Source organism: Cryptomeria japonica, chromosome 8 (assembly GCF_030272615.1).
Source record: "Cryptomeria japonica chromosome 8, Sugi_1.0, whole genome shotgun sequence".
Taxonomy (NCBI): Eukaryota; Viridiplantae; Streptophyta; class Pinopsida; order Cupressales; family Cupressaceae; genus Cryptomeria; species Cryptomeria japonica.
The window spans coordinates 429,014,148-429,036,616 of NC_081412.1; the positions used below are offsets into that span (position 1 = coordinate 429,014,148).

The 22,469-nt window shown below is 36.7% G+C and overlaps 1 pseudogene; it reads right to left on the reverse strand.

Annotated features, from left to right (window-relative positions):
- Positions 1-21,658: 21,658 nt before the first annotated feature.
- LOC131067838 (small ribosomal subunit protein uS7c-like) lies at positions 21,659-22,127 on the reverse strand (annotated as a pseudogene).
- Positions 22,128-22,469: the final 342 nt, after the last annotated feature.

A 22,469-nucleotide genomic window follows, 5' to 3' on the forward strand; every position in this document is an offset into this window, starting at 1 on the left:
TGTTCTCCACATCAAATATATAATAAGCATAGTGACAATCGTAAGAATTGGAATGCCTGAACTTATATAAGAGATTAAGGAGAAAATGATGCCAAGTGAGCGCAGATAATACAATAGGAAGTCACGAGAAGAAATGAGGTAGTGACTCGTGATAGGTTGGAAAATGGAAAAAGGTTTAAATTAAGTTCTCAAGCAATCATCCATGCTTTAGATGATGTGATTATCATTAAACCAAAAGATAAAGGCAATCATATTTTGCAAATTCTCCAGTATCTAGGTAAATGCAACTGATTTGGTAAACACAATCGGGAAAATGACTCTTAAATGAAAGGTAAAAAGATTTGCCTAAGGGTTTTTTATAGTGTTATTCAGTTCTGCTAGTAGAGAAAAAATAATTTGGGTGGTTCATGTATTTGGGAAGAGTTGGTCTGTCTAATGTTGGTGTAGCTTCTATTTCGTTTTATTTGTTTATTATGTATTTTCTTGTCCCTAGTTTTTAACTTGCCTAGGCTACTCAAGTAAGAGTGATAAGATGACAGGTGTCGCATTATTCCATGGGAGTTGCTCTTTCTTCTTTTAGAGATATGAGAGGGATTCCATAGTTACATTTCCTATTGGTTGAGTTATTCACCTCTTCTCTTGCATTTCTTATGAATTTACCCTTCCTCTTTTAATCTCATATAACTTAACTTGAAAAATAGAATACCATTTTTTTTTCACCTCTTCTCTTGCATTTCTTATGAATTTACTCTCCCTCTTTTAATCTTATATAACTTAACTTGGTAAATGGAATGCGATTGTTTTCTCCATTTGATTTTTGTGTTTTCGTTTAAAATAAATTTGTGACTAATTTGTAGATATTGGGTTTTCATTATGTTCTGCATTTTGTAAAATCTAACATGGTATTAGAGCTATGATGTCTTATGTTTAGTCATATTTCTTATTCAAGACATTAGAGTTATGAGTGATTTTATGTTGAGCTGATTTTTTCTAAATGTGGAGTGCTTTCAACCTCACCATTGTATTCGAGAGGTTTGAGATAGACTTTTGTTCATTAAAATTAAATATTGAGAGGTCAATTGACCTTGATTTTTTGGGTGCATATTTTGTGTTGCCTCTTGTAGGTTGTATGACTATTGGAGTAGATTGGCAAATTTTGTGCCCACTATAGCATTCAAAAAGGTGCAAAACCTTATGGATGGTTGTCTGATCATTGAAATCCTCTTTATTCCTTCGCTTGCATGATGTTCTAGGGTATTGTATGGCTTATGTAAGATAGTTACTTTTTGCAAGTTTGTATGAGGGTTAAAGTTTTGTTTGCATTGTTCAAGGTTTCTCACATTTGGATCTTGATATTATTTTTTTTGTTGATAAAACACATGGAGCGTATAATAATAATAGGATAATATAAGATAAGGATACATAGATAAAACAAGTGCACAAAAAATGGGAGCAAGGCTCAACCATTGAGGCAACATAATATAATTATACAAGAGTAATACTTCTCTAGCACCTCTAGATTTAAATTGAAATATACATAGAATTGAAGAGTCCAATACCGACTGTGAGCATTGAAGACACAAGATAGAAGCAAATGCTGAGGAGCAGCTCTAAGACAAATCCAAAACAACAGAGAGAGGCTTCATCAAATAAGGCCCTTAGTTAAACTTGGTCACAATTATGGCAAGGCCTGAGAAGAAATCTAGAATCTTTTGCTTGTGCTCTTCCTCAAAGAGATCCTTGTTGTTTGAATAGAAGATATTCATAGGTACATAGTTATCATAGGTTACATAGGATTTGAAGAGGTTGCATGCCTCCATCATTTTATCTCCTTTGGCCTCCTATGAAAGATTGAAAATTTCAACTAAAGAGCTTGAGACCAGATCAATATTTATCCCACCCAAGGCTTGAGCTACATTTGGCCAATACTGGCCAAACAACAATTAACTACCCATTATGAACAAACACAAGTTTACTACCCACTATGCAAACCTAGTCTAGAAATGGGACTATTTGGAGCAATGGGGTGAAGAAGAGCTCCAAAACTTGACCATCGTGGATATGAGAATCACCTTGACCAAAGCTGCGCTCGAGGATAAGAGATATTATTTCCCAAATTGACTCATGCTCAGAATGGAAGCACCAATGGCATTGCTGATCTAGGGACTCATCTTCACACTTGCATGGAACACCCAAGGATGTCGACATTGCAACACGAGTGACATATTTGTTGAGATGCACAAAGAAGTCCAAAATGGAAGCAAAGGATCAAATGTTAAATAATGAGAAGGCATGTGTGATTGAAAGCCAATGGAGGCCTAAGAAAGAGGCAAAAAAAAGAGGCATATGAGCCTTGCTTGCGAGAAACTCAAGAAGATGCACACGTGTACCTCAAATCCATTCAACTCCACCTTTCCTTAGAAAAATTGTAATTGGCAGGACCAAAAATGGAAAGAAACTTTGAAGAACTCACTCATTCAGCAAGTGAGATCAACAAACACATTAATGAAGCCCCTAGAAAAGTGTTTCGATAGCACAAGGGCTTGCAAACTGCTAAAGTAAGGAACTAAAAAAATATGACATGGATACAAATAGCAAGGAGGTGTGAAGGATGAAAAACAACCACCGATTTGAAAGGGCCAAGAGAATCTCAAGGAGATTGCATTGTGCTTGATGAGATTCACTAACAAAAGCATATGATGAAAGGATGATTAGCATAATGTATTGGTCGAAATCCCAGGTAACATGACCGAAGACACATGAACCTTCAAGATGGTTGGGGCACAAGTTGCCAATGGATTTGAAAGTTGAGCATCATGCGAGGAGATGACAAAAGAGGCTCTTTGAAAAAAGCATTAAAATCGATGCAGTTGGCCAAAATGGGAAGACTAAAACCTGAGAGAAGACAAACAAAGAGAAAGTTAAATATGCTTAGTATCATCCTTAACTAATGAGGAAAGAAAGGGATCCGCCATAAACTCAGAATGATTGAAAGATTCCTCCACAACAACTTGGGATCAACCCCTGTTTGCTAGCACATCGACAACCCTATTTGCCTCTTTGAAGCAATGAAGAAGATGGTAACAGTGAAAGAATCGAAAGCAATCCCAAGCTTCTTGCATGATGTAATTAATCTTCTAGTTAGGAGCTTCTCTTCTCTTGAATGCAAAGATAATAATCTGAGAACCAACTTCAATGATAAGCTACCTCACCTTATACTTCATTGCTAGTTTGAGAACTACTAGCGGAGCCCTTGCTTCAGACTTGCTATTTGTGTCATTTGGAGCTTTAGCAACAAGAGCTGCAACAACCAACCCCATGGAGTCTCTAAGAATACATCCCACCCTCGAAATGCCAGGGTTTCCTTTTGAAGCCCCATTAAAGTTCAATATGACAAAATCTTTATCAAGGGGCTTCCATTTGATTTCTTTTCTATTGACTTTCTTAAAAGAATTGTTAAGTAGACTACCTTTGAACGAGAGAGATATAAGTATCCATTCTGAGAGGATCTTGATATTCTTACTTGCCCTTGTAGGTCCACTAGCAATATAATTTGATTGTACTTGTTGTCACTTAGATGTGTGCCTTTGCCAAGTACTTGACTTAGCTATCCGTTGAAATATGGGTAGACCTTTCAAAGTGTGGGATTTGATAGTTAAAGATCAATTTCTAAAGAGGGTTGGTTTTCTTAGTACTTCACCTAACTAAACCTATGCTATTACTATTTTTGCTGAGGAAAAGGAGAGAAAAGAAATGACGTGAACTTAATTCCTAATGAGGTGATGCACCAAATTGCTTTCAAGGCATGGCCTTCATTGTTGTTTTGACACAAATTCTCAGTTACTTGATATTTTTACACAACTCAAGAATCTTTATACATCAATGCATCAGGGTTTTGTAAGAAAGTTCCATCAATTCTTTTAAGAAAAAAAAAAGGGTTTTTTCAAACAAAATTACCGTTTGCAATCATCACAACTTGCAACCAATATAAATGTATGTGTCTTCTATTTATGAGTATCGAAATGATATATATATTAGAGGAATTACATATAACTCGTAGGAATATGCATCCATCATTGCAAATATACACAATAAACAACCATTGAGAAAGCATAAAACTGGATTTTATTGCTAAAATTTGTCTTTACAACAATACAAGTTTGAGAATGTGGAAAATGAAATGCATTGCTTAGTTTTAGTCCCATAGATCGAGTTTGAGTTATAGAACTTAGCCTCTAAAACTTAAAAGAACTTTATATGAGTTACAATACGTAGTTTGGATTGGTGAGAACTCCCATAAATCTTCCTAGGCATCCCTTTTTACCTTACCAGAGTTTCCTAACATCTAGTAGCTTGATATGATGGATAGATGACATGTATCTTGTCTTAGCTTGCTAAGTCAAAGCTCCTTGGGCGTTTAGTTGAGCTTTCCCCTAGTTCTGCACCTTGGAAGGTTCCATGAAGGTGTTTGTTGAAAAAGTATTTCATGCCAGATAAGGCCCATTAGTGTCTGAAGTTTACTTATTTGTACTGCTACTTAACGAAATTTTACTTGCTTATCATCAGACTAATTATATGTTTTAGTCATCTTAAGAATCACATTACTGCTAATTATAACATATATGCATAAGGTATATTGATATGAATATGTGATGCATTTTAATGATTAATATATTGTTAAATTTTATAAATGTTGATTTATGTAGATTATTGTCATTATTGGGACTAACATGCAACAAGAAGCATGAGTTAGTTGTAGTCGACATATCTCAGTTCCATCTGCAACCCAAGAAGGCGGAACTCTGTTAGTACATGTGGGAGCAACAACGTGGAGAAAAAGAGTCTCGACTGAAGAAGAGTCTTTTTGACTTTGTCTTTTCAGAAGGTGTTAAGATGGTAATGCATCATGAAAGCCGATGAAGTTGTGCATCATCAATATTGAATTATTGCAACAACCATGTTCCTAGTTCAGTGTTATTGCTCAATAAGAGTTTTTTATGAAACAAACTCTTGTAGTGTTAATTTTTTAATCTATTTTTCTTCTTAGAATAAGTTGCCTTAATGTTAGGGAGAAGTGACATTTGGATAGAGTTAGTTGGAAAAAGTTAATGGCGTGCTTTCTTTGAATGCTTTAAATAGGGAAAGTGTCATTCCAATTAGAATATTTTCCTTCTATTATGAATCAATCTACTTTTGTACTTATTAGATGAATATAAATGAAAACAATATAGATTGTTTGTATGAGCTTTTAGATTTGATTATGTGAGCTTGTTGATGCAAAAAAGCTCACACAATCAAATCTAGCTAGTCATACAAACATACTAATGGATTGTGGAAATCTACTAATATTAATATTGATTGTGCTATAGCTAGATCTTTTGTGGAATCACTATTTGGTTGTTTTGAGCATGAGTGAATGATTATTGTTCTGTAAGCTCAAGTGTACTATTATCTTTCATGAAGATTACATTCCTCAAGAAAGGACCACTTGAGGTAATGCGAGTCTCCTTTCCTTTATTTTTATTTTTATTTACTGTTGTTTAGTTTCATTTATGCAGTTAATAATTCTTAATCTCTAGTTGTTAAATTTATGTTCAGTAATATTGCATAGCTAAGAATCCCGGTTGCAAACAACTTCTAGTTTGTCTGGTTACATTGATAAGTTGTACCCACAACCATTGCCGAGCTACTCCTTGATTTGCCTGCAACAACTACTATGTTAGTTTCCAATTTTAGAATTGTCCATGTTTACAGTTTATGTCCTTAGTAGGTTAGTGCATTCTTTTTGCGTAACGATAGAGAACTTAGGATCCTTGCTGCACATATAGTGCCAATGCCATCTTTGAAGATACATCCCTAGTCAATAATTAAATGAGCCTTCACTTAGGACATATGGTTGCCCCATTGAATACCTCATCTGGGTTGTGTGCATGACAAAATGCACCAACTCAATGTATATAGTGGAGGTCAATCATTTTTGGTGCCATTGTCGGTGATGGTGCTAAGGTTTAGGACATTTTTAGGATTCCTTTCAGTTATTTACTTTTCACAAAGTTTCTTTTGGTTATACGCTTTCAGTAGCATAAGTGTTTGTATTAAGTACTAGGGAAGTTAGATTTTGAATTGGCATCAACTTCTTTACTAAAAAGTGTAGAAAGACAACCCATAAGTTCAACACTTCCATTGCATGCACCAATAGATAGATGCAAAAGGTTCTTCTCTATACATCAAGTGTAGGAGACATCTTGGCTTCAAGAGAAGGGCTAGAGGACTCATCAACTTCAACATACACACCAGACTATCCATTTAGTGCACCTATAGATCCAATATCTTTTAGTTACACTCAAGTAGAACCTACTCAAGAGCGAACATAAGAGACAATAGAAATAATGGGTGATGTTGAAGTTAAAAATTCTGATACACCAATCATTAACCAGGAGAGGGTAGCAACATTAAAAAATATACCTTCGAATGCCCTCCCTAACTTTGATGGTTGGTCATTGAAGATCCTAATACCTATTTGTTTGAGTTTGATGTACTCTATAGAAGTTATGACTATGCAATTGATGCCCATCACTTAAAGCTATTTCCAGCCAACTTGAAGGATTTTGCATTGTGGTGGTTCATGGGGCTGGTGAGCAATGCAATTACTAGTTGGGCTACCATTAAAGAGAAGTTTCTACAGAAATATCACGGTATTGTAGAGTTGGAGACACACGAAAGGACGACATTTTTAGGATGCCTCAAAGAGAAGAGGAACCCCTTAAAGACTACATATAAAGGTTCCAATTCTGTTTGATGAAATCCAAATAGAATAGGCTCACTCTTGAGCCTTTTAAACTGGTTTTTCTTAGGTGAGTTAATAAAGAATGCATTGATGCACTCAATTTAATGGGTGGAGGTGATATTAAATAATCAACCATTGATGACACTTGCAAAGTAGCAAGGAATTACTCCAGGGTTACTTTGAGGAAGGATAGTAGCTCTTTGTTTCTTCCTACCATTAAGACATCTACTATTGTCTTTGATGAATACTAAGAGGGGGAGTGAATTAGTATACCCAAAAACTTTACCAAACACTTAAGCAATTTTACTGTAGATCGGTATAGTCCTTTAAACAGTAAACCAGTTAAAACACAAACAAAGCCAAATAGAAAATAAAGCATTCACCCACAATAACACAATCACCATAACACAAGATATTTTGACGTGGAAACCCAAATGGGAAAAACCACGGTGAGTAAAACTCACAAGTCTACTATCTACAGAATAGTAACCAGACAGGTTAAGGTCAGACTAGTTAAGGCCTTACAATGTTCTTCACTAGAACAGATCCTGTTAGGAATCCAGATCTCTGTTAGGAGATAAGTCCTGTTAAAGACTACCCTGTTAAAGGATTTCAGATCCACAATTGTGAACCACCTTGTTAGAGGATTTTGAACAGGCTTAACTAAGCCTACCCGGTTAAGGGTTTCTAACTTGTCGAAGAGATTAGTAATCAACAAGTAAGTGATCTAGAAAGTAGCACAAAATTCTTAGTTAGATCCTTGATAGCTCTCTGTTAATGCATTGCAGCATTACTTCAGTCTTCTTTCCTTTTCACATTCAATCTCTGTCGCAAGATACCTTCTTGCAAAAACCTAATCTTTTTCGCATCTCTTCTACACACATACATCTCTCTAAAACCCTAGACATGATGTCCTTATATAGGAATCTGATTTCATGTCGGTCCAATGAGATTAGACTACAATTTCCTAGGTACAATGCATCTAGACACAATCTGTAACATGACACAAAATCACCACCTTGGTGTCAGTGGATGATAACTCATCACACTTTACAAGTTTTGCCAGTTAACCAAACACAGTATACCGATTACCGGTTTACAAACAAAGACTGGTAAATAGGAACATAGTGTTCCGATCTCAAAAAAATTGGTAGCCACTTGGGGTCCTCGCACCGCTTGAAGTCCTCGTACCGCTTGAGGTCTTCGTTGTAAGCTCCTTCTGCAAACACTGATAGTCTTCTACAAACAAAGACTATGCATACATTGACATACAATATCGGTTTGAACAACTACCGATTGAGAATAACTCATACATCAAATAAGTGTGTGTCCATTAATGACAATCACAAACTAAAACATCATCAAAATACCAACAATCTCCCCCTTTGGCATTGATGGCAACACTTGGGAAAATTTGACATCTAAGTGCTTACAAAACAAAAATGATGTCATAATCAAATTACTCCCCCTAAGCATATACACTACTCCCTTTGCCAAAATTGCAAACATGTACTACTTCAATACCACTCCCCATAAAATTTTCAAACGAAAATTACTCCCCCTTTGCCAACAATGAAAAAGTAATACAAACATGCCAAAATCATATCGCATAACATAAACACAGAGTATATGTTTATGACAATAATGAGTAAAACTTTTCAAAAACGAATTTAAAGTTTTTCAAAAAGTCCTTCATGTCTGTAGACTAGGTATCTAGGAGTGAGGCAACAATTTCACTCCGAGTCTTCATCTGGAATGCTAAGTCCTCCATGGCATCAATAGTGCTCAATTCCTGAGTGACAATAATGGCATCCATGTTCACAAAGCACTTCTGAAGAATCTGCAACTTAGGTATCAACATCAACTGAAGTTTATGCAGATCTTGAGACCGCTTGCAGATCTCTGAATCAATCCTGTCAATTTGTTGCCGGTGAGTCTGTACAGTCTACCCATACACTGTGAAGGAATCATAGGGCACTTTGAAGTTGTCTATATATTTCTTTAACTCCGATTGGAGTCGACCCTTCTTCTTCAGAGCATCATCATAGAATAGATCGGGCTGGCAGATTTTGCTCAAAAGTTTATTGCCTCCAACCATTGCTAGACTGATATCATCTCTCTGATGGATCAACTTTTCTCTGTCTTCATTAAATTGTTTCAGCAATGCAATTTTTAGTTCCTTTACATGCTTTTTCTATGCGGTATCCTGGGCAGCATCTTCTAGTGATTGTAATTGATCATCCCCTACTGTGCATAGAAGTTTCAACTGGGCTAGTGAAGAGTTGGTACCAGAAAGATCAGTATCGGGAACTAAGGTTGAAAAAGTATCAACAACAAGTTGAATAACATCTTTTTCTTTCTTCCTTCTTAGTTCCTCCAATCTTTCTTGAGCAAGTTGAATACTTCTCAGGAGATCATTTTCATCTACCGATTTGGTGAGACAGGCAAGAGTCAATTCATTATGACTGGTGGTATCAACCTGTTTAACTTGACCATGATCTCCGGTTGCCTTGGGAGTCTCAGAAGTCTGTCCACCTTACTTTGCTTTGCGTTCCTCTTCTCTCTTCTTCTCCTGCTCTTCTTTCTCCTTAGCCTCCTTGTCGGCCTTCTCTTTTTCCTCTTTCTCCTTCTCCAGTTTCTCCTTCTCTGCCTTCTCCTTCTCCAGTTTCTCCTTCTTTGCCTTCTCCTTCGCTTTCTCTTTCTCCAGTTTCTCCTTCTCTACCTTCTCCTTCTCTGCTTTCTCTTTCTCTACTTTTTCCTTCTCCGCTTTCTCCTTTTCATCTTTTTCTTTCTCAACTCTCTCTTTCTTCGGGTTTTCTTTTTCCATTTTCTCCTTCTCTGCTTTCTCCTTATCCTTCTCCGCTTGCTCCTTATCTGCTTCCTCCGGTTGAGTACCTTCAACATCTAGTGCATCCACATCAATAGGGTCATTATGATTAGTTACTCTTTCTCCCTGATCATTGAAGGTTTCATCCAGTTTAGATTTTGATAGGTCAGGCTCTTGCTCAGCATGTCGATTTGCGTCGGATACCTTCTGCATCTTCATAACTGCTTTAGCTTGTAGATGGGTGTCTTTTTCCACCTCAGAGATTTTACCTCCAAGTAACTGAAGTCTTCTCTTTGGCATGAAAAAGATGCCTTTGTACCGATTAAGAAGCTCAAATAATTCAGAATTAGAGGCATCTAGAAAATATTGAGCAAAAATTTGCTCTCTAATTTCTTGCTCCTTTTCAATGAAAATGTGCCATTTATTATCCAAAAAATTATACAAAGAATTAGAAACAACAGGTTTAATATCAATCGAAGACCGATCATTATCACATAAATACTTAATAAGTCTTTGCTCCACCTCTTGCTTTTCAATATCACTAAGATCATCGAAATAATCTTTTAGATCATCAATAATTTTCCTTCTAATGTTCTTTATAATCCTTTGATTGTTAGGATTCCCAAAGATACTGAGAGGGGGGGGTGTGAATCAGTATCTGACCGGTAATAATATTTTCTTAACTTATAACATGAAAAACATATTAAAACTGTGTACCGGTAAACCAGAAATAATGCAGCAAATAAGAATAACAACCACAACATGAAAAGCACACCATAACACAATATTTTAATGAGGAAATGTGGTGTGGGAAAAACCTCGGTGGGATTTGTGACCCACAATATTCACTTACTGGCCAATAAGAGAATATTACTGCTACAATAGGGGCCTGCACATGTGGGAAGGCCAAGTGCCTAGAGCTCACTGCTCAATTACAAAAGAAGTCACACTGACTTACAAAAATGGATTATACTAATCTAATGTCTTGTACTGCTTTAGATTAGCATCTGCTATGCCAGATTCAGTACCGGTTTAAGCTCTGCTGCATACATAAACCCTTATCCAATAATTCGTATAATAGGTCTGCTACCTTCTATCTTTCACATCATACCCTAACATATATAAAATGATCTACAATGATCTCATACATATATGAGTCATATTACAATTTGCCATGTCGACTTACAAAAGATTTTACAATTAATTACAATATACATTAATACAAAATTGTTGTCGGCTAGGGTGCCGGTAATCTTCCTTTTCGGTGCCAGTGTTCTGTATGCCGGTGTAGACTCTGTTGGTGCCGGTGCTTGTGTCTGCCTGCCGGTATCACATGATTGCAAGGTTGCCATCAATGACAATACCTTCAATCACCTAAAATATCTCATTGGAGTGTGCATTTGCCAACAATCTCCCCCTTTGGCATTGATGGCAATGCTCATGAAAAAAATTCAAGAATGTATCCAAAAATTGAAGTCCAAAAAATCTTGCCAAAAACTGTACCAGATGTGTGCTCCCCCTGAGCAGATGATTTCTATTTTTTGATTTTTCTCATCTCTACTACTCCCCCTTTGACATCAATGACAAAGGTTGTCATTCGCTGTCAGTGGAGTCCTGCCTAGATTCTTGTAACCGATGGGTTACAATCTGAAAAATATCTGTCATAACCAAATTTAAACCATTACTGAATGATTTTCTTTCTTTTAGTGCCTCTTGATTTCTCTGCACTGTACCGGTGAGTATGTGCATTTGCTCTTCCGGTGTCTTAAGTCCGGGAACCAGGGCCTCAGAAATTTCTTTTCTCAAAAAAATGAGGTAGTCTAGTTTGGGACTAAGTCTACATTTCAAGTCCTTTGTTTTATCCTTTATTCTTTCTTTGTCCTTCTCTAACTGCTTGTTTTTCTCTTCTTGCTCTGCAATCTTCTTCTCTATCTCTAAAAATGAATCCAATGTACCTATCAGATTGTCAACAATATTGTTAATCTTATCTTGTGCTTTGCTGATTTCCTTGTCTAGATCTTCTATTAAAATATTTGTTTTACAAGAATCTTTATACAATTTCTTGAAGTCAAGAATTATCTCTTTGAGTTCCAGTAATAATGTTTCCATTTTCTCCTTATTCTTCTTCACAATTTCCTCAAATAATTTCTCTTTTTCTTTAATCATTCTTTCCTTGAATGTGTCCTCATTTATTTGATCAACTATCAAAATGTTGCCGGTGATGAACCTAGACAATGTGTCTAGTTGACCTAAAGAATTTTTGTTATCTACAATACACTTTGGTGCTATCAATTTAAGAATGGGAATTGTGTCATCAATAGCCTTATAGGCTTGTGTATTGCACTCTGTGATCTGCTTTATTGAATCCAATAAGACCTCTATTACATTTGTAGGTCAGAATTCTGCCATAGATGTACCAGATGTTTGTCCAATTGTCTTCACAATAGCCATACTACCGGTTGTAGTAATCACCTTGCTTGGTTCGACCTCTGGTAGGTTAGTCTGTGTTTGCATTTCTATAAACAAAGGTTTGGGCTTTTCAATTTTGGCCGGTGGCACTGTCTCTGTCTGAACTTGTGTCTCAACCTGTACCTATTCCATTTTTTCCATTTGTATCTCAAAAGGTTTCTCTGTGCTCTCAACAACCGGTTTCTCAATCTGTGTCTCTGTATGCACTTCCGGTTTCTCTATTTGTACCTCTGTACTGTCCATTTCCGGTTCTCCTGACTATTAATCAGTTGTATCTACCGGTTTTTCTAATGGTTTACCACTGGTATCCTCTGCTGGTTTCTCTGTCTGAGTAGGTTTTTTTGTGTTTATATTTATAGTTTCATTTACCTCAACCTCAACATCTGCAGCCGGTGACTCAGTAGTCACATCTGTCTTCTTGTCCTCAGTGGTTTCTCTGTCAACCACAACATTTACTTCTTGAGTATCTATATTCATAGTGTACAAAACTTCAGACTCAAGATTTGTATCCTCTAATGGAGTCTCCATACTCTCAGTAGCCGGTTGACTGTCTGTAGTATCTACCGGTGGAGTATCCAAAGGAGGTGGAGTTAAGTTATCAGTTATTTTTAGGCTTGGAGGTCCACTTACCTTACCTTTCCCCTTATCACTGTCCTTTTGGTATACTTTAATAGTCTTTGGTATAAGTAATTCTTCCTGTTTTTCTTTTTCCACAAAGAATATATCCCATGCATTTGTTGTTACCTCAAAGACTTCATTTACTCTACCTGCCATTAGTGCTACGTGCGGGTGAGCAGTGGAGAATACGGTTTGCTTCACTGATTAGTTTATCTATTTAATCAGGTGAGTTGACTAGATGTACTACAAGTAATTTCTCGATCTTGATTTTCTTGTCCAGCTCAACGATGGCTAACCTTCTAGCTTCTAATATCCTATACAGATCATTTGGTATTTCATCAACAACTTTCATAAAAAATTTCTTATATATATCCAAGTGTAAGATTACACTATTCTCTATGCTTTCCTTGTCATCTGCAGATAGTGTGTTGTATATTTTGTTGATGTTCTTCAATTTTCCATCTTTAGTTATTTCACTTAGAAGTTTATCTAGTGGAGAAATATCTTGTTTTACCTTTCTTTTCTTCTTAGGTGTCAACTTATTTTTCACTGGAGGCCTCATTGCCTGTTGTTTTTGCCTTGTTTTCCTGGGTGTAGGTGAGGGTACCGGTGAGGGTTTTCTTTTCCTTTCTACCCTTTTAAATATTGCTGACATATCACTCTCAGAGGAGGTTCCAACCAGTGAAAGATGAGCTTCCGGTTCAAGTCCTTCCAACTCACTTTCCTTTATACCAGTTTGCTTCAAAACATATTCCTTAATTGCTTTTGCCTGTTGGGTTCCTTTTCTTACTATTTCTTCGACCTTCTTAACCCTTTTTCTAGACTGAATTCCACTCTCAATCATTTCAGCATTTCCAAAAACTTTCCCAATGGGTTCCTTTGGTGCTTCAAGGAGGGCTTTTGCATAAGTTTCAATAATATAGTCATCTGTTTCATATCCCATTTGAGTTACCTAGATAGTTCTAGGGACAATTGCCTCCATCCAGATTTCATCTTTTTTATTAAAAACAAATTTCTTTTGATACTTGTCCACAATAGCTTGTGACAGTCTTATTCTGGTTTTCATTCGAGCCTTTAATGCTTGAAAGTATTCATTTAAGTTTTCCTCCCTGTTATCTCCCATGTTGTTTAGTAGATCCAATAGTTGCTTTCCTACCGGTATGTCAAAGCCAGAATGTCTTGCACCAATACCGAGTACTTGTTTAGTTATATATGACATTAGACAAACAAGCAAATTTCCGAATTTGAATGTTCCTTTCTTATCTCCTTTAATCTTCCCTAGATTGTCTATCAATTCATCTTTGAGCCATTCACATACATCTATTCTTACATTATCATTAACCATTTCATAAGCACTTTTAATACATAGGCTAGAAACTGAGGTCAACCTATTTGCATGTGTAGCTTTGTAGCCTAAGATCATACTGATAAATCTCACATTTATGTCCTTTACATCATTTACCCTTAGAGACCTTTTGTCGAATGTTGCACCGGTCAGGTTTATCACTGTGTCATTTGAGACCTTCTTTGTTCTGCCAGGTCTGCTATCGGTGGAAGGTAACCCTGTTACTGCCTTAACGGCTTCCTTTGTGATTTTATGAATTGTATCCAACCAGAAGAATTCACCATGAACTCTACTTAGGACAATCCTTATAATATCATTGGGAAAATCCGGGATACTAAGGAGTTTAGTAAAACCTAGGGTTTCCACTATCTTATGTTTCAGCTTGATATTTCCAGATTCATCACAAATCACAGTTCTATACATTTTTTTGATCTCATCATCACCTAATTCCTCTATATGACAATGTATATACATCCTAGGGTCTTCAGCATATACTACTCCCTTAGGAATTTGAGAAAATGCACCTATGCTATCATCTTTCTTCGCTATTTCAGGAACCAATTTGAAAACGGGTCTAGGGCGCTTAATTACTTCAATCACAGTAGGGTTTGCAATAAATTTAGGAGTGGATGAAGATGCCATGAATATAAATACCTCAATCTGCCTTTAGGATGAATGCTTTGATGAACTACCTCACTTTTTCGCTAAGGATGCCTTCGCTCGGGAATTTTCGCGCTCTCGAAGGTTTGAATGCTCGGTGAATGAAAAAGGAGCCAAAACACTTGATTTATAATGTTATTTTCTCCAACTACGACATTTAATGCTCGCTGGTAAGTCACAACTTAACTCATCTGCTGGTATAGAAGTAATTTCAACTTCTCACCATCAGCCGAGGGAATAATAGCATGTTTTTCATTTTGTTGCTAAACCCCCAAAGGATTTTCCTTCAGTTAGATGAAGAGTCTCCTGTCGGTGGAGTGATACTCTGTTCTATCGGTGGAGGGGTATTCCCTTCAACATTCTGATTTGTCTTTCTGATCCATTGTTTTGAGAATTCTTGCTTTACCTCTTCAACCTTTTCTTTACCTTTTAAACTAGGACCTTTGTTATTTGCCGGTGGGGACTTGCTTCTACAAAATTTTGCAATATTTCGAATTTTGTTACAAGTATAACAAGTCACATTATTTTTCTGAATAGCTTTCCCATATCCTATGCCGGTATGTGTTCTGCATTGATTAGATAAGTGTCCAAATCTTCCACAAACATAACATCTTACATTCATTCTGCAATTTTCTGAGTTATGACCAACTTTGTTGCATTTAGAACATTGACCGGTGGGTGTATTAGTATTATGATAATTTCTAGATCTACACTGATTTTCTCTATGACCATACTTGTTACAGTTAAAGCATTTCCCATTGAAATTGTAAGCATTAGGTTGTCTTACCAGTTTGCTATGATCATGATTGTTTGCAGTACTAGAGCTTTCACCAGTTTCAAAGCCAAGGCCATTTGTATCACCATTAGGTTTTTGATTCTTCAGCATGTCAACAAGTTCTTCTGAACTTTTCTTGAATTTCTCCTTGTGTTGATTTGCAGCAGTCATTCATTCTGCAAGATTCCTTTCTGTCTTATGAGTTCAGTTCTGTCATTTTGTGTGTGCATTAAATCTGTCTTCAACATATCATTTTCATGACTGAGTCTTGTGTTTTTCATTTCCAGAATCATTTATTCTTCTAACCAAGTCTTCTTCATTCTTCTTTTTGTCTTCAATTTCTTTACAAAATCTCATAGTCATATCTTGCATCTCATTCTTTGTTGTACCGATTTCTTGTCTTAGCTTGTTTACCAAATCATTAAGAGTTTCCTTTTCATCTTCCTCTTTCTGCATCTTCTCACAAAGTTCTCTTCTTTTATTCCTTGCTATAGTGTAATTTTCTTGAAGTGCTTGAATGATATCCTGAGCAACCTTCAGATCATCCTCAAGTTTGATATTCTTCACCTTTCTACATCATAGTTTGAAAGAGTTGTTTCTAATTGCTTTCTCAAGTTTTCCATCTCTACCGGTGTCAAGATCTTCCTCAAGCTGTTAGGCTTCTGAAAATAGAGGACCAGGCTTTGATACCAATTGTTAGGATTCCCAAAGATACTGAGAGGGGGGGGGGTGAATCAGTGTTTGACTGGCAATAATATTTTCTTAACTTATAACATGAAAATCATATTAAAACTGTGTACCGATAAACCAGAAATAATGCAGCAAATAAGAATAACAACCACAACATGAAAAGCACACCATAACACAATATTTTAACGAGGAAACTCGGTGTGGGAAAAACCTCGGTGGGATTTATGACCCACAATATTCACTTACTGGCCAATAAGAGAATATTACTGCTACAATAGGGGCCTGCACATGCAGGAAGGCCAAGTGCCTAGAGCTCACTGCTCAATTACAAAAGAAGTCACACTGACTTACAAAAATGGATTATACTAATCCAATGTCTTGTACTGCTTCAGATTAGCATCTACTATGCTAGATTCAGTACTGGTTTAAGCTCTGCTACATACATAAACCCTTATCCAATAATTCGTATAATAGGTCTGCTACCTTCTATCTTTCGCATCATACGCTAACATATATAAAATGATCTACAATGATCTCATACATATATGATTCATATTACAATCCGCCATGTCGGCTTACAAAAGATTTTACAATTAATTACAAAATACATTAATACAAAATTGCTGTCGGCCAAGGTGCTGGTAATCTTCCTTTTCGGTGCTGGTGTTCTGTATGCCGGTGCTTGTGTCTGCCTGCCGCTATCACATGATTTCAAGGTTGCCATCAATGACAATACCTTCAATCACCTACAATATCTCATTGGAGTGTGCATTTGCCAACATTGATAATGTGTCATAGGCTTGTAAGAGCCAACGTGTATATTTACCAGTGCAGAGGTTGCAGGAACATTACCGGTTGTCTTGGTCTTCTTACTCGATTGCCTCACCTTCTTTATTTCATCTTCTGATTCAGTGTCTACTGAATTTTGTGCTCCGTTATTGGTTCTATTCTTCCTCTCAAATACCTTTGGCGGAATAGCCTCCGGTTTCTTCTTGGTTGGTGACCTCTTGGTCACTTTTGGACTGGCAATAGATGTAACCGGTGCTGATGTCGATGGCACAACTTTCCTCTTCTTCTGCTTTGGTACTTCATTAGAATTAACCCTCTCAGAGTAGGTACCAGTCCTCTTCTTCTTTGGATCAAGCGGTGAAGCAAGTAGGGTAGAGGCATACCCAGTGAGTATATCGTTCACCACTTCATAGCCCATAGCCTCAACTGCATCTTGTCTTGGCTCAACCGCTTCCATTTTGCAATGATCCACTTTGATCGTGAAACAAATATCATCTTCATACTTCTTAACTAGGTCACCTGATATCCTTATTTTCTGGTTCATCTTCAATCTGAACTCATCAAAATACCTATTCAGAGTCTCAGGATAAGCAGATCCCACTGCTTGTAGACTCTCCTTGATTTGTCTTGTAACCAATAGGTCACTTGACCATTGAACGTCACCAACTCCTAGAAAATACCCTTGAAAGTAGAAAAACAACCTGACAAGTAGTTGACCGAACTTGAACCTTAGTGTCTTGTCCTCTTTGATGGATTTCAAATTCTCCATGAGTTGTTTTTGCATGCAGGTACATAAGTCATATTCTGCATCTTCCTTGATCATTCGATAAGCGACATTCACTGCAGCTGTAGGAACAAAATTCATCCTACTAGCATAGAATACTCTATACCTGATCACCATGCACACATACTTCACCAAGTCATTTCTTATGGTGTTTACAGTCATTGTCCGCTGGTCGCTCACAAAACCGGTGAGTTCTGTCACTTTGACTTTTGTGATCTTGTGAAGAACAATGACTTCTCCAATATTGCATAAACCGGTCATGACATGGATTTCCTCCGGTGTGATATCATGGGTTCGCTCAAGATACATCTTGTCACCATGAACCCTATTAAGAATAATCCTTATATGATCTTTTGTGAATTCCTCGAGAAAATATACTGCATTGTGAAATTTCTTCTTCTCGATCACGTTGTACTCTGGTTTAATCTTCTTATCTTCTCCACATAACAAACTCAACTGGGAGTGAATCACTAGAGACCCTAGGTCTTCCAGTCTACAATCAATATAACCAGAAACATCCCCTTCGACAATGACTCCGACGGGAATTTGAGATAGGGCATTGTATTTCAACTTCTTTCTAAGAAATTTGGATGACTCCTCAGGCGCAGAAGAACTAGAAGAGGCTTTGGATGTAGAAGTCATGTCTAAATAATTTTGAATAATAAGAGTGATTCGACGAAAAATACCTTTTCACTCCGAACTAGGGTTCACTGATATCGAATCCGAACTAGTGTTTTGCCGATATCGAATCCGAACTAGGGTTCGCCGATGTTGAGCACAACACACTTCTCCAAAAGCTTGTTTTACCACTCTGACCTCCACTCTGAATAACTTGAAATGCCTGTTGGATCTTGCACAAGATTTCTTTCTGGATTTCTTCGAATGCAAGATTGATCGCTTTTGTCGCTCTACTCAAGTTAGAAAATGCTTCTTCGAAAATAGGTAAGTAAAAATGACTACAAGAATCACCTTTATACATGCTCCTACCTACCATAATAAATGCATCATCGTTAGGGTACAAACCCTAATTTTACCTTTTGCCACTTTATTTCTTCTATCGATTGACAGGTAACTAATAACGATAAAAGCACTTTACCGATATACTTCGGGGGTTCAAAACATTGTTACCGATATGTTCTCCCTTAAGCTTTTCAAAGATCAATTTGCCAATTCAGGGGTCTCCACATTGGGTGCGGAAACTGGTACATCTTTTGGCTTCTCTTCAGATTTCTTCTTCCAAATTTTATCCATATCGGCCTGAACGGTTTCAACATCGACCTTTTCTTCTGGGTCGACCAGTATGTCTCTTGATGGATTCTTTCTTAGTCTGCATGCTTTGGCAATATGTCCCAGTTTGTTACAATGATAGCATACCATACCAGGTGCTCTCCATGGTCCAGTGTTCATATTTCCATTCTTTCTCCTACATGCTGCAGTAGTGTGACCGCTACCACGACAGATCACACAGGTTTCTCTCCAACCGTTTGTTGCTCCATAACCATTTGACCTGTGGTCATAGGTTCTATACCGGTTTGGGTTCTGGTTCATAAGTGGTTCTTGGACAACTCCTTTTGATCTTGATGCATAACCTCTAGAGTTGTTCATAACCGATTTGCACTCAAATGCTCTATGACCAAACTTGTTGCATGCATAACAATGACCATTAAATCTACCATTTCGAGCCTTGTGGTCATACACATTGTTTTGCATGTAAGGGAAATTATTATAAGCCTTGCTCCTACATACATTGGTAGTATGTCCTTCCTTATGACAGTTAAAGAATACAGGTTTGAACTTTGGCTTACCCTTGCTTTTACTACTGTTCTTAGGTATCGGTTGCTCTTTTAGTGCATCAATCTTGGTTCCAGAGGATTCACCTTCCTCATATGCAGAGAAACCAATTCCAGAGGTATCCTTTGATGGCTTCATTGATTCTAGCTTTTGCTGCAACTTCGTAGCACTCCAGTTGAACTTTGCAAGTATCTCCTTCTTCTCAGCAAGTTCCTTGGAAAGAGCTTCATTGGTCTTCATTAGGGTTTCATTCTGAGAAATGGCTGCATTGAGTTCAACTTGCATTTCTTCTTTCTCTTCCTTACCCTCTTGCAGATAAGCGGTAATGGTACCAATTTCTTGTGTCAACTTAGAGATCTCGTGCTCCTTGTCCTTCACTAGATCCTCAACTTTTCTTCGGTTTTCCAGTTCTTGACTCATCCTAGTGGTCAGTCCTTCCAGCTCCCTCCTTAGGTTAGTTTTGGACTCATTCAGTTTCTCCACTTCTTCAACTAGGGCATCCATGTTTGCTTCATTAGAAGAGCTGTTTTAAGTGATTTCCAACATTTTCTCAGCAAGTTCTCTTCTTTTGGCTAAAAAGGCTTTATACTTGACCTTAAGTTCATCATAGGCTCTCTCAGATTCAACCATATGGTGAGTGAGTTCCCTCATGCTATAGTCCCCCATATCTCCTTTCAAGTGGTTAGACTTAAAGAAAGGCTGGCTCTGATACCAATTGATGAATACTAAGAGGGGGGGGGGTGAATTAGTATACCCAAAAAAATTACCAAACACTTAAGCAATTTTATTGCAGACCGATATAGTCCTTTAAACGGTAAACAGGTTAAAACACAAACAAGCCAAATAGAAAATAAAGCATTCACCCACAATAACACAATCACCATAACACAATATATTTTGATGTGGAAACCCAAATGGGAAAAACCATGGTGAGTAAAACTCACAAGTCTACTATCTGCAGAATAGCAACCAGACCGGTTAAGGCATTACAATGTTCTTCACCAAAACAAATCCTGTTAGGAATCCAGATCTCTATTAGGATATAAGTCCTGTTAAAGACTACCCTGTTAAAGGATTTCAAATCCACAACTGTGAACAACCTTGTTAGAGGATTTTGAACAGGCTTAACTAAGCCTACCCGGTTAAGGATTTCTAACTTGTCGAAGAGATTAGTAATCAACAAGTAAGTGATCTAGAAAGTAGCACAAAATGCTTAGTTAGATCCTTGATAGCTCTCTGTTAATGCATTGCAACATTACTTCAATCTTCTTTCCTTTTCACGTTCAATCTTTGTCGCAAAATACCTTCTTGTAAAAACCTAATCTTTTTCGCAACTCTTCTACACACATACATCTCTCTAAAACCCTAGACATGATGTCCTTATATGGGAATTTGATTTCATGTCGGTCCAATGAGATTAGACTACAATTTCCTAGGTACAATGCATCTAGACACAATCTGTAACACGACACAGAATCATCGCCTTGGTGTCGGTGGATGATAACTCATCACACTTTACAAGTTTGTCGGTTAACCAAACACAGTATACTGATTACCGGTTTAGAAATTAAGACTAGTAAATTGGAACATTGTTTGTTTGGAAATTACCAAAAAAACTGATTGTAGTTTCTTCTCTCCATTGAAATAGCAAAAAGGCTGTGCTTAGCACTAAACTTGTTAAAGAGATGAAATAAAACCAAGTTGTCTTTTTCTGATCAAAAATGAAGTCGATCACTACAAGAAGGAATAGGCCGAAAATGAGGACACATTCTGGAAAAATGAAACTTCCATAGAAGAGAAGCAAATGAAATTCTTTCATAAAAATGATTTAAAAGTATTAATTGAAAATGAGTTTTTCATTTTGTCCGGATCGTAATTTAGTAACTTCAATGAATCTTCGAGCAACATTTTCTTTCATTTACATTTCTATAAACCTGATGAATAAGATTGAATATTCATCCATTATCTCCTTATTATCATTTATCTACGATTTATTTTTCATTCTTCTTTTCCTTTCGTTTTCGTTCCAATAAAAGAAAATTTGGATAAATTTTGACAAAGTAAGTTTTCTTTTATTGGCTAGAATGCAACAAATTTGTGGATCTATTTATATAGTTAGTGGGTTAATGGTAATGCGCAAAAGCTTTATTGGATTATGCCATTTTATGAATCTCCTCCTTCTTGCGTATAGAATTGCCTTTCTCTCTGGCAGCATCCATTATTTCGTAACTCAATTTGAAATGCATATTTCGACCATAACGTTTTTTGGATGATTCTAATAACCAATGAATAGCAAGTATTTTTCCTTCTTTCTTTTTTATTTCAATGGGAACTTGATAAGTGGATACACTTACGCGTCTTGATTTTACTATCAATTTGGGAGTTAATTTGTGTATTGCTTGACGTAGAACAATTAGTGGATTTTTCTAGAGTTTTTTGTTGAATCTTTTTTAGAGATTGATAAAAAATTCGACAAGCTAATGATTTTTTTCCGTGTTTAAGAATACGGTTAACGACCATGTTAACTAATCGATTATGATAAGTTGGATCAAATTTCTCAATTTTCTTTTCTACAATACTTTGGCGTGACATGAGTGTGAAAAAGGTTCATAAATTTATTTCATAAAGACTAATAATTACTTATTTCGCTTTTTAACTCCATATTGTAGGGTGGATCTCTAAAGGTATCAAAGATCTCCCTCCAAACCGTACAGACGAATTTCGTCGAATACGACTTTCCACATGATTCCATCTGCATATATAAGATATTCATTCTTATGCATTTGAAGATCCAATTGATCATCAGTTCCCAACCATGGGGTGAATGAAACCCAATACATAGATCGGTTACTAAAAGAATAGAAAAAGCTTTCATTGTATCGCTTAGGCTGTAGAAGACTTCTTGGATCCAAGAATTTAGAATGACAAGTTTCT